Source organism: Macrobrachium rosenbergii, chromosome 52, assembly GCF_040412425.1.
Source record: "Macrobrachium rosenbergii isolate ZJJX-2024 chromosome 52, ASM4041242v1, whole genome shotgun sequence".
Lineage (NCBI taxonomy): Eukaryota > Metazoa > Arthropoda > Malacostraca > Decapoda > Palaemonidae > Macrobrachium > Macrobrachium rosenbergii.
This window is the reverse complement of record NC_089792.1, coordinates 22057376-22070698: the sequence shown is the minus strand read 5'-3', so window position 1 is coordinate 22070698 and position 13323 is coordinate 22057376. Positions and strand designations below refer to the sequence as shown.

Below are 13323 nucleotides of genomic sequence, written 5' to 3'. Positions count from 1 at the left end.
TCCTTGCTTTGATATGTACCCACTCCCACCAATACTTAGGGTAGCCTAATCTCCTAATTTCAAATTGATAGGCAGCTACTATAAAAACACCATTAGGAATAAAATAGTTAGAAACAAAAAGTCGGTAGAGGGAAGAGATTCTTTTATATGGCAGCGTGTCTAGACTGTGAAGAAGGAGTAGGCTACTATTCGAAACTGGCAAATCATGTAAAGAGAAATACAAACAACATCTGCAGAACATAATAATATTATAATCAGACGTCGGCAGTTGCAAACACTGTTGGAAAATGATCACAGAATAGACTGGGAAAATATGAGTTTTCTAGCAGGATACACCAACAAAACATCTAGACTGGTTTACAATAAAAGTCTTCATAACTTGCGCCAACAACACGATGGCAGGGAACACCGGAAACGGCTTTGAAGACAGCATATCTAGAAAAATCATATACTCCACAGTAGCAATGAAACGAAGAAAAAACGTAAGAGAACGTACACGGAAAACGGTCACCTAGGAGGAAGGATCAGAGAAAGACCAAGGTCAAGAGGTGGAGGTCACACAGGAAGAGCTAGGCGATTATAGGATTAAAAGTACTCAGCACACAGATACAAATACAGCCGGACGCGTCTGCTCATAACGGATACTTGATAATATGGAGTGTTTGTCCAATTTAAAACTTGTAACTTTTGAATAAAAACTCCATTAGATACCATCCAGTTTGAATTAGGTCCTTTGAGATCTATATATATATATATATATATATATATATATATATATATATATATATATATATATATATATATATAATCGAATCACCTAGAGCGTTTCAAAGCAAACCTAGTTAATTACACATAACATGCAATTCCACAAGTGAAGTGATTCTCTTAAGGGAAGAACTCCTCGATCAACGTTCTTTCATCAGTATTCTACACACAGTCTTAGGTGTACTTTTACCCCTGTTGTTAATTTCTCTCTCTCTCTCTTCTCCTCTCTCTCTCTCTTAGTTAAGTTTCTCTCTCTATAGATATATATATATATAAGTATATATATATATATATATATATATATATATATATATATATATATATATATATATATATATATATACACACATATGTGTGTGTGCGTGTCCGTGTTACCCAGGTACGTGTACTCTATTTACGCCTCTCATATTCATTTTCTCTGTGTAATGTGGCAGCAGTTTTTATGATCGCAGCAGTTAGTCGATCCATATTTGCGTTACACAGAACCATTCACTTTATTTGGCCCCATTTACCGGACAATTTGTTAAGTTGTCAAAGACCTTCTTTTGTTTGAGTTCTCGCTTTCTTTCTGCACAGGTCATCATCTCAAGCAGCTTTTTTGCCTCTGATTGCGAGTGACGGGAATCCCGAGAAAGAAAGCTGTTTGGCTGGTACCCGCTTTTCTTTTCAAAGAACTGACTATTTTTTCCCCTTTATAAAATTTTGTAGCGTGTACAGCCTTTCTTAAATGTTCGTGTCATTCCATCTTTAATGGGTTTTATAGGAATGGTATCCTTACTATTCCGTTTATGACATGTTTCAGGCTTTAGCACGAAATTTTCACGTTTTCATGTTTAAATTGATAATGAAATATAATTCTTTCCATGTGTACTCACACACACACGCATATGTATACAATGCGTGTACACCTATTATAAAAACTATACTAATTAACATTATCAATTTAAACTATAGGCTGAAAGCTGGGGCTCTATATATATATATATATATATATATATATATATATATATATATATATATATATATATATATATATATATAAAGTTACTGGTTTTCGAATCCAACTGACTCGCTAACCAAAACAGTAGCACATATAGTGGAATCCTACGTAAATTTAGAACAAAAAATTTCGATCTAGGAACATCTGTGAAATCAATGTTTTCTATTTAGTTTTGAGATCTATGATTTTCCTCCGTAACATCAACGGTGTCGCTGGCCCATCAAAACAAAGCGGACATGAGTGCCTAAGTCGCTGAACTTTCTTGCAGCTCACTTTGATCCGCTGTAGCATTTCATAGCCTATGGCAGAAGGTTAAAATGAGTGGGTGCCACAACGAAGATTTATCGCAATGTGCAGGTGTGGGTGACCTGTTGTCGGGGTCGTGGGAGTTGACACAGGTAAGAGCTTGATGCCAAACAGATATGCGTGACTTTGACTGGGCAGGCTATAGGATAGGCTAGTTCTCCTAACCAGGGCTACTCTAATGGTCGGCTGTTCTAGTTAGTTAAGTTTGCATTTGCTTACAGCCTACTAATGTCAATCGAGGCTTTGGATACTCCTGACAGATTTGCCGGTTTCGAGCGACTTCTCAGTTGGATTGGGCCCGAATTTAGATTGCAGGGAAGCTTTTGAGAACGACGGTAGCAGGCTCTAGCCTAACGCCGTGTTACCCAGGTGGGGCGTGGCCAGGGCGCCCGCCCCGGTAGTATACGGATAAAACTTTACTTTAGTTGCGCAGTCTGATTCCCGCCAGTCATCTACTGGGATGGGTTCCTCATACATATAGACATAACCTTTCCTATAATGCCAGGTCTTGACCTAACCAGATCTTACCTACCTGACCTAACTTAGGGCGACGTGCCCTCACCTACCTTGTTGGGCAAACCCCCCAAAAAAGGTGTAACATGTCCCAATCGGAGACTGGCGGGAACCAGTCCGTGCAACTAAAGTAAAGGTTTACTGTGTACAGAGTAGGGAGACAACATTAGGCAAGGCATTGGTAATTTTGCCTCCTAAATTTTGAGTAAAACTAGGCTAACCTATAGAACAGCTCTGCATGGACTGTTACCTTGGAAATTTATTTTTCTTATACTATTGGTGTTGCTGATGAAGGAGGTGGTGTTGTTTATTGTCTATCAATTATTATTAACCTCAATATCTATCCAAGGTTGGGGACCCATTTTGAAGATGAAGTTTTGGGAGGGGGAAATCGCTGCAAGAAAGACCAAACTGCCATTTTGTTGTTATGGAATGGTTCCAGGCATGCGCAAGTCATTAGGGAGCCATATGTTCAAGAAGGTATTAGCTAAGGAAATCTATTATAAAAGGAACTATACTAACCTAACCTAACCTAGTAGGCCATGTTACTTAGCTGGGGGCTCTGCCCCCTGGACCCCTGGTGAAGGAAACCCCACTTTTTACCAAATGTTCCTCTATAACACTGCACATGCTTGATAGCATTGTAGGATGGCCAGCATACAATATCATATCAGTTCTGAGGTTTATAATAGGTTGATGACAGTCAACCGACAAAAAATAACAGTAAATTCTTGATAAGCAACCAAAATACTATAGAAAAAGTCAATATCCAAGGTTATATAACACCCCATGCGGAGCTGTTCTATAGTTCTACCGAATTTAGTCCTGCTGATCTGTATCTGATCTTCAGTGTTACTGGGAGTCGGGGCCAGGATGGCAAAGCCCCCCCAACCAGGTCAGGGCACCAGTGCCCTAAGTAAGATTTGAAAGGTAAGGTCTGGTTAGGTCAGGATGCAGCATTCTAGGAAAGGTTAGTTCCTACACAGTATGCAAACCATCGGTCCTTTACATTAGGAATTACTTACAGTGAAACTGGAAACTGCTGTTAAAACTCTTGAACAAGGTGGTTATGTCCAGGAGGCCCGCCTGTCCAGGTTTAAACATTCCAGTTTTGCTTTTGGCTGTCATGTAGTGGAGACGTGTGATCATGCTCTCTGCCCTGACTGCTGTTTTAACTTTTATCCTGGTGGGATCTCTCTTGTTTATGACTTGTGTATATATTTGTGTGTTTGATATTATTTGAATTTTACAAACCTACGAATCATTTTTTGCATATGAATCATTTTTTCTTAATGGAAGGCCGCCAGCCCTGCCATTTATTTCCTGGGGTCAGCGGCAAGGGTTTTACCCTCTAACAGTCACCCTTTGATGTTGTTCTCTTGCCCTTTGCACTTCTTGGTTGGGCATGACTGTAATTAATCATCCATGCTGAGTTTTGTTCTTGGTTGCCTGCTCTGTGTACTGAGTTTTGTTCTTGGAAACACCACTTCCAAATTGCCTGCTGTGTGTACTGAGTTTTGTTCTTGGTTGCCTGCTCTGTGTACTGAGTTTTGTTCTTGGTTGCCTGCTCTGTGTACTGGGGGAATGGTTTGGGGGAAGCTGCTGAGAAACCGTCAGTAGGATATACGTCTCCGATGGCACTCTTGCTTGTTGTCCTTCCTCCTTTGTTCTTCCCCTTGTGAGCTTTCCCTTGGTCTCCCTTGGGGGAGTTCTCCCCTTTGTCATCTTCCCTCGCTTCATCAGGTGAAGATCGTCGGGGGTGTTTGAGACATCCTTCTCTCAGGGGCCTCCTCTCGTTTTGAATGGCAATCCTCCCCGGAGCGAGAGGAGTCTCCCTCTACTAATTTACTTTGCTTTTTTCTTCAGGTTGACAGTAATCATTGTGAAGGCACAGCAGCAGTAATGTTGGGATTCTCCATTGGTGTTGGATATCCTGGCTTCTGTGGAGTTTCCCTATGGGCACTCAAACAGTGATCATTTCAGCAACGAACTTGGTTACATTGATGGCGATTGCGAAGGTCCCCCATGTCCGTGTCAACATTTTCAACTGTGACCCCGACAAAGTGGGCCAACCGCTGTTCTGCTGGCACTCCTGCATGCCGTGCCAGTGCCGTCTGGCGTACCTGTGGTCCTGTCTGCCTCTGCTGTGCCTCCTGCTTATTTGCTCCTGTTGCCCTGGCGGCTCTTGCTTCTTCTGTAGTCGGACTGTTCTTGCAGTGCACCTGGGCCGCTCCTGTTGTGTCTCCTGCTCCAGTTGTCCTGGTTGCTCCTGTCGCCATTTCTGACATTTCCTGAAGCTCCTGCTGCGCGGACCGCTCCTGTTGTGCCTCCTGCCCCGACTGCCTTGGTCACTCCTATTCCTGCTTCTGGTGTTTCTGCCGCCAGGACCACTCCTGCTATGCTTCCTGCCTTAGCTGCCCCAGCAGTTCCTGTGGTTCCTGCTCCTTCCTGCTCCTTTTGGTATACCATCTTGTACAAGTGTCAAAGAGAATATTGAAGAATGTAAATGTCGTTGTCATCCTCTTCGTCTTCATCTTCATCATCTCCTGCCTCCTCATCTTCTTCTGAGGCTTGTCGGCCAAAGAAGAGGGAGGTTGCTTCTCCTCCCCCCCCTAGGTGTCCTTCAAAGGATTCTAGGGGCTGCCTCCCTCCGCATAGGCAGTGGGTTCTCTTGTTGGCTCTTCCCGCCATTGAATTCCAGAACCAATTCACATTCCCCATCGGGGTCTTGCATTTTGGGAGCCCCGGACACGCAGACTTTGGTTTACGTTCCCGTTGCCAGTTCTAAGAAGTTCCACTTCTAAGACTGGTACTGTGTCGGGTGCTCGTTTGTGAGTCACGCCGAGTGCTCGAGATTCTACATAGTCTTGGGCATCCTGAACCTGTGTCGGAGAGACCTCTCACCATCCTGGTTCAGGCACAGGGCAAGAGAAAGTGCCGAGACATGCAAGTGCCCTGGCGCTTCCTGCTGGCACTGCTTCCAGTGCTTGGCAGGTTCCCAGCCAGTGTTTTGGTACCAAGAGTCTGAGCACCTGGAGAAACAGGGAGGAGGTTCCCTTTAGAAGTCCTGCCACTCTCTGGGGAAACAGTTGGTTCTCCTGTTGGCTCCTCCCATTCCTTGGGGCGGGAATCGATTCGCATTCCTCACTGGGGTCTTGCGTTTTGAGAGCCATGAGCTCATGATCTTCCGAGGCCATGTTTCTCGCTTTCCAACTCTTAGATTCTACGTCTAAGGCTGGTTCTGTGCCTGTCCCTCCTCGGCTTTTTTCAGGAACCAAGAAGGGACCACTCCTGATGATTGTTCTTAAGAGAATCAGGAGTCTAGAGTGCTCGGCCGAGCTGAGTCGCCGAGTGCTTGGGATTCCGCAGAATCTCAGACACTCCCCAAACCAGTAAAGGCCAAGTTCGCTCCCTGGTCTGGTTTTGTCACAGTACAAGAGAAAACATCGAGACATCCAGGTGTTTCAACAATACCTGCGGTCAAAAAGTAAAAGTGTCAGGAGAAACATTGTCTGCTGATGAATATGCTGCTGTTAAGTTCTGAGAAAGGATTTGCCAGTTGATTGAGGACGAAGGCTTGCTGCTATCTCAAGTTTATAACGCTGATGAGACTGACCTGTATTTTAGGAGGATGCCTGATCGTATGTATGTTATGCGAGAAGAAAAGAGGGCAAAAGGCCACAAGATAAGCAAAGAAAGAATTTCCATCCTTTGTTGTGCAAATGCTGACGGGATGCACCGACTCAAGCCTTTGTGTGTTGGTAAAGCAAAATGGCCATGGTGCTTCTGAAACATCAACATGACTGACCTGCCCGTTCTGTATGATTTTTTGAAGACTGCATGGTCTACCTGTATATGGGTGATTTTGCCACATATTATTCAGCACCTCGAATAAAACATTCAGAACAAATCATTAATATAAGCATAATAAAAATAGATGAATAGGCCTCATCTGTAGGCTTTAAATTTTTCATAGACAAAACTCAGGCAATCATGTTTTATAAAAATAAAAATGGAAAAAAGGTGAAGAAATAGATTTCAAAATCAGAAACCAATTGGCCAAACAGCAAAATTTTTGGGATTAATATTCAATACTCACTTGAACTGGAAAGCCTACATAAAGTATGTAAAATCAAAATGTAAACGAGCATTAAACCTAATTAAAAAACTATCGAACACTACTTTGGGAGCTGATAGACATACCCTTACTATTCTATGTAAAGCAATAGTGCTGTCTATCGTTGATTTTGGAAGCGAAGTATATGGCTCGGCATCGGATGCAGTGCTGAAAGTGTAAGACCCTGTTCACAGTGAAGGCCTTAGAATGTGCTCAGGAGCCTTCAGATCATCACCAAAGTCATCATTACAAGTTGAATGTGGTGAACTACTGCACCTCTCTCTCACTCTCTCTCTCCATAGAGAGCTAGTAACAATGAAAAGTGCTTTTAAGAATTCAGACAAGTGATTCTCCAACAAAAAATCAGCCCAGTTCAGGCACAGGTCGAGAGAAAAGGCCAAGACATGCAGGGGTCTCGGTGCCTCCTGCCAGCACTGCTTCCAGTGCTCGGCCATGTTCCCAGCCCAGTGTCTTGGACCTGAGAGTCCAAGCACCTTGAAAGGAGGAGAGGAGGTCTCCTATACAGTCTTCTTCTCAGGAGGTTTCAGCTTTGAAGAAGACTGGGGCATATCATGAGGACAGTGCAAGTTCACAGCAGCCGATGCCCGAGTACTCAACTCTGGCCAGCCCCTGAACGCATTCGTGTGATAGGCCCTGCTCGCCCGAGCCGAGTGCTTGTGTACGTTCAAGTGAACCTCACCTCTCTCCTCGGGACAGTGCTTTGCCAAGGCATAAGCGCTCTCCTAGACCTGTGCTGCCGTCACCACCATGGGTTGGTGACTGCCCATGGCCTGCCTCTCCTGCTGGTTTGTCTAGCAAGACAGGTAGGAATGCTCGATGCCCCCTCCCCTCAACCTCCTGGGGTTTTTTCACTGGGAGGCGTGAACCAGACAGGAGGGACTTTGACGGGACTGCTTCTATTCAAAGTCCTACTACGAAGGCCTACACCCCAGGTTTCAGTTCTGGACTGACTCAGTCATATGCTCAAGTAGTCGAGGAGGAATTTCGGGGGTCTGTCGAGGTTCTCCCCTCCTGCAGGGAGAGTAGATCAGGAGGACCACATCCTGGAAGGACTCGAGGGTCCTCTTCTCCAGGATGCGGTCACCCCTGAAATACAAAGGACCTTTGTATAGGTCATTGCGCCAATTCATCAGCACTATGATCTCGAGGAAGGGACCGTGGCCTCTGCTGTCGCGCTTTGAATCTTACTGGGATCCAATTTAGTATATAAAGGCTTTGATGGAGTTGCCATGTTCCGCCTTTTTGAAAGGGTACTCATTGAGTAAATATTCTGGTCTTTGGGCAGGAGAATTCATTCTGATTGAACTGTTCAGAGAAGCTTCTTCCCCCTCCTCTGCCTCGGCAGATATGCTTCTACAGTATACCCCCATATTTGCAGGGGATGCTTCCACACCCCTGCGAATAGCTAAAATTCCCAAATACTGAAAACCCCTCAAAAAACACTTAGAACTGCCTATTTTTGTTAAAACCCCCCTAAAAACACTTAGAACTGCCTATGTTAATAGTTCAGACACAAAAAAATCTCTAAAAATGCTTATACCTGAGTATTTTAATAGTTTTTTCACAAATAGTGCATTTAGTCATGAAACTTATATGAAATTACAGTAATTAGTGAATGTTTCTCAGTGAAAAATACCGCGAATTGGCGAATATAATGTGTATATACGTTCCACATAGAAATCCCACGTATAGGCGAGTCTGTGAATCGTGAGACTGCAAATATGGGAGGTTTACTGTACATGCCTGTGGGTTGACCCGGACCTGGTTTGTCTAGATCCAGGTCTTAAGGGATCTCCCTCTCGCAGCAAGAAGCAGTGAATCTGGAGGCCGCCGCTATAACGACTCTCCACACCTGAAGAGGACTCCGTCATCGGAAGTGTGTGCCAGTCTGGAGGTAGGGCTATTTCCTACCTTGCCACCAGACAATAGCCTGTAGGCCTTCAGGGAAGATCAGCTGTTCCCCACCATCTTGAGATATCTAGGAAGAGGAAGTTGAGGAAGAGAAGTTGTATCATCATCTTTGTCTGCTGTTGCCTCCTCACCTTTTTCTTCTGGGTGCTCGCCCAGGGAAGGACAGGATCTCTCGCTGGCACACCCTAGCCTCCGGGCTTGGGGGCCATATCACAAACTTCGCCGAGGTATTGTGGTTCGGGATCCCGAGTACATGAGTCTCCAAAATTTGCATACTCAGATCCCGTTCTGGCAAGTCTTCTTCTAAGACTGGTGCTGTGCCTGCCTCTTCCCAGAGTCTTCTTTGAAAACCTGGGTAGAGGAGGCTCCTATGGATCGTCTTTGACGTGATTTGGGAGCTTGGTCTTCGGGTACTCGGGCTTTGCCAAGCCATGAGTTCCCAAATCTGTACTGGAGAGTCCGCTCCCCAGTCTGGTTCAGGCACAGTACAAGAGAAGATTTCAAAGCATTCAGGTGCTCCTTCATCTCCTACTAGTACTTCTTCAAGCACTTGGCCAGGTGCCTGACCAAGCGCTTCCGACTTGAGGGTTCGAGCAATCGGAGATGCCAAGGAGGTCCCCTCCTCTGTCTTCTCTCAAGGTGGCTTCGGCCTCAAAGAAGACTGAGGTTCATTGTAAGGTGCAGACATTGCTGAAGATGGTATCCTCAGTACCCCTTAGGATATGTATTTTTGAATACATATCAGTCTTCTTCGGGGAACAGGAGACAACTTCTTTACTTGGCGGGTCTTCTTAGGGAAACAGAAGACAACTTCTCTACTTGCAGGACTTGGTAGTCTAGTTCAAGTTTGAGAAGCTTGACCCCACACTTGAGCAGAACACTTAGTGACTGGTCACGCTTATGTTTCAGTCTCAGTCCCATATCAGCAGTTTCAGTGAAGAATTTAGCTCAAAAGTAACAGCCGTCCTGGTTCACCTGTCACCCTTGGAGATCTGGGTCCTCAGGAACAGTTTTCCATTGTTCCCTTCAGTGGAGAATACAGTGATTCTTGTCTCCAATAAGGGACTCTCTGATTCCTTTCCATTCCTTCGGAAAAGAAAGAAATTGAAAACTAGCCGACTGACTAGATGACAGGAGCTTCATGGGAGTGTCTCTCCACACTCACCCTCCCATCATGCCCCTGTTTGCAGGTACATCGACTGAGGGAAGAGGCGCACACCTGGAAGACTTGTTTCCGTCAGGTGATCGGAACCAGCATGGCAAGCATCTCCACACCAATTTTTGAAACTCAGGACAGCTTTATTGGCTTTTCCAGAGACTCCAAATCTTGGTAAGCTGCTGTGCAGTATGGATGAGCATCAGTACCCCCTTCACCACAAAAGTAACTTCTGTCAACAAAAAGCGGGGGAGCAGGTTTTCCTCCAACTCTACAGGTTGATGATGCAAGTGTACAAGTGGGTGGCTGCACACTCAGTCAGTAGTTTTAGAAGGGTTCAGGATTTTCGGTGCATCTTTTGCAATACATCAAGAATTATGCTTAAGAAAATGATCTTATTTTATCCTCATATTCATAGTTGATACTGCCCTTACAGATTAGTCTTACTCCCCTGACTCAGTGCCTGTACATTGCTTGAGCTTGTTCACTGCTCATGTCCTGTACTTGTGCCCAGGTGAGATTGGTGACTGTGCAGTCTTTTATCATAATCCTACATCTAACCATCCATATAGTAGTTCCTGTTAGCCAAAAGAAAAGGGAGGGTTGACACTGAGGTGAATAAGTAATGACTCATCCCCCTCCCCCCCTGCTGCTAGAACTAAAGTACTTTGATACCAAGTTTTGACTGAGCCAGTTTGCGCCACAGGTATATCCATATATAGAAATCTTCAGGTTTTATATCTTATATATTTTAGTTGCCTTTTTGAGGTTCATTTTGGGAAGGTGATTTGTAACCTTATGCTTGTGAAGCTTATTGTGAAATATGCATTTGTTACTTTATTCCATCCAACCAAATCTGGTGATAGACTTATCTTGAGGCCAAATCCTTAGGTAAAAATGTTAAAACTCTTTGTTAATTAATTAAATTTAGTTGTAGAGAAAGTTTTTATGGTTATTTGATGACTTTTCAAAAGCTGAATTACAGGATGTATTATCAGTAAAACTCATTCTGAAGGTAAATCAGGTTGCCATTTTTCTTTTCAGCGGATATTTGAGAACCTCAGTTTTCGGGAGGTAGCTCGTTTACGAGCTGTATGCAAGCTGTGGGCAGATGTTGGGGCTAAAATTCTAGAGCGCAGAAGAAAACTCCATTACATGACTGTACACCCCCACCATGTGCCTACAACAGAGGGCAAGGTTAGTATTAGATCTGTGGAAGTTGCTTTTTTGAGAATTATAAATGAAAAGCTTATTTATTTTTAAATAAATGAAATGCTTATTTCTCACCTTGGGGTTGTTTGGATGTTGTATGTCATGTGCTGTAATGTTTTCCAAATGACAGACACCATTAGCAAATTTCTGTAATTTTATTGTTGGAATAATGAATATGTTTATGTTAATCCCATAGTGGGTGTTACATCATCATTTTCAGCATCAGTTATACTGCAGATGACTTTTTATATATTGCACAAACAAATTCAGTATACATACTGCACTTAAATTTCTGGGGATTGGCATTTAACTAACTTCAAATTAAATAGAAACTTATTTTGATACAGGGCTTGATGCTTGAGTTCATTCACACTTTAAAAGTTTAACTTAAAGTCCTAATATGGAACTTTTCATAATTACTTCATCCAATTTAGTTAGAAGAGAATTAGGTAGCTACCCAAATGTGTGTGTGTGTGTGTGTGTGAGACTAGGGTGTAAGCAAAATATTTGGTTAGTTTTGGGAGAAATCAGTTATAATGTAAAAGTAGAGGTCATGTGTAGTTTAATATATTCATAACCAGGTAAATAATTATGTTATCATTTCCATGTTGATAAATTGCTCCTGTGGGAATACAGTGCCCCCTGTTTTTACACGTTTCACAATTCTGCGTTTCATTATGTTGCATATTTTTGTGGAACTCATCATTCACTTGTCCGTGGGGAAATTTCGCTAATTTACAGATTTTTCTTTGGGCCCTATCTCTAAAATTATCGCTAAGCTTCTTTTCATAGACCAACACTGTGTATTCACTAATTACTGTTTTGTTCATGAGACTTACCTGCCAGATATATATATAGCTGTATTCTCCGAAGGTCCGACAGAATTTCAAATTTCGCGGCTGCAGTGGCCGGTCAGGTGGTTAGTACCCATTCCGCCGCTGGGAGGCGGGTATCAGAACCATTCCCCTTTTCTATTCAGATTTTCTCTGTCGCCGGACTGTCAACACCTGTTGTCAGTTCCTCCGCCTTTGGATTTCGAAATTTGTTGTCACTTAAGTATTTTGGTTGTTTTTGGTATTCGACTGGATCTGTGACTTGGCATACGCTCTTTGTGGACCGTTTTTGATTTTGCTTTTGACTTTTCTTATAATTAAGATGTCTTACCTGTAGCTGAGTCTGTAGCTTGGGTGAATGTAAGGTGAGGCTATCGAAGACTTTGATAGTTCCTCACTCTTTATGTATATATGTAAGGGTGTTCAATGCTCTATGATAATGTTGTAATGAATGTGGGATTGTCTGAGGGTGAGTGGAAGAAATATGAAGCCTATATGCTTAAATTGGAGCGTGATAGGCTGAGGAAATCTTCCTCCTAGAGTGCATCCTTAGTTGGACAGTCAGGGTTTTCTCCTACTAGTAACCCTGTAATAAATTTATTACTAACCCTGTAGTTTGTTGCTGCAGAAGGTAATTCCCTGGCTCTCGTGTGGAGTCAATGCGTGCTCTTGAAACTAAAGTGAATGCAATTCAAACGCATAGTGTTAGTGCTAGTGCCCCTAGTGTTGTGGAGGGGGCGCCAGATCGGCCCTATAATGCCTCTAGGCCTGGACCTCTGTCGAACTCCCAGGACCAGGGAGGGGCATGTCGAAAGCCGCATGAGGGTTTGGGGGCTTCCCACCGATCTGGCGTCCCTTCGGCAGGTCCTGATGACGCTACCCAGGCTGCCAGGGATCGTGCTCAGGCACGCATCCTGAAGGATTGCTTCGTCCTCCGACACGTCCTCCCCGCCTCGGGGTTGGAGCTCGGTTGGACTCTCGCCCTCTTAAGAGAAGCTTAGAGGAGAGGACGCTTCACGTCCTCTTCCTCTAGACGTTTGTACTCTTCCCGAAAGTTGCGTGGATATTCCTCTGCAGAAGAGAATAAAGTGTTTTTCGAATGATCACTCTACTCGACCCCTGTCGCGCTAAGGCAAGGGCTAGAGCTTCTTCCCTGTGGAAGGAAGTAGCCTATACGTCTCTCGCCCCTTTCCTTCTCTCAGGTTCATCCCTTCTCCCGAGAGAGTGGCTTCTCCAACGCGTAAGATTTTGTTGGGTTTGCAACAACAGCTGGATGCTCTCATGAACCTTTCAAGATTCGTATCTGCCTGTTAAGAGGTACAGACTTTCACCTTCGTCTCCCGCCGCCTTCCTCGAGCGATACAGAGCGTCTGTCGTCTAGAGAGAGTGTTTAGTGGCTTCCTATTCGTCTTCCCCGAGTTGAGGTGTTGGCTTTTTTTGTCTCGCGCCAGGGCGCGTCTTGCTCTTCGCGGCGCTTCTCACGCTTCAC

At 44.0% G+C, this 13323-nt stretch overlaps 1 pseudogene; it reads left to right on the top strand.

Annotated features, from left to right (window-relative positions):
* The first annotated feature begins 1913 nt into the window (after positions 1-1913).
* Positions 1914-13323, top strand: part of LOC136833742 (uncharacterized) — a 54362-nt pseudogene continuing 42952 nt past the window's right edge.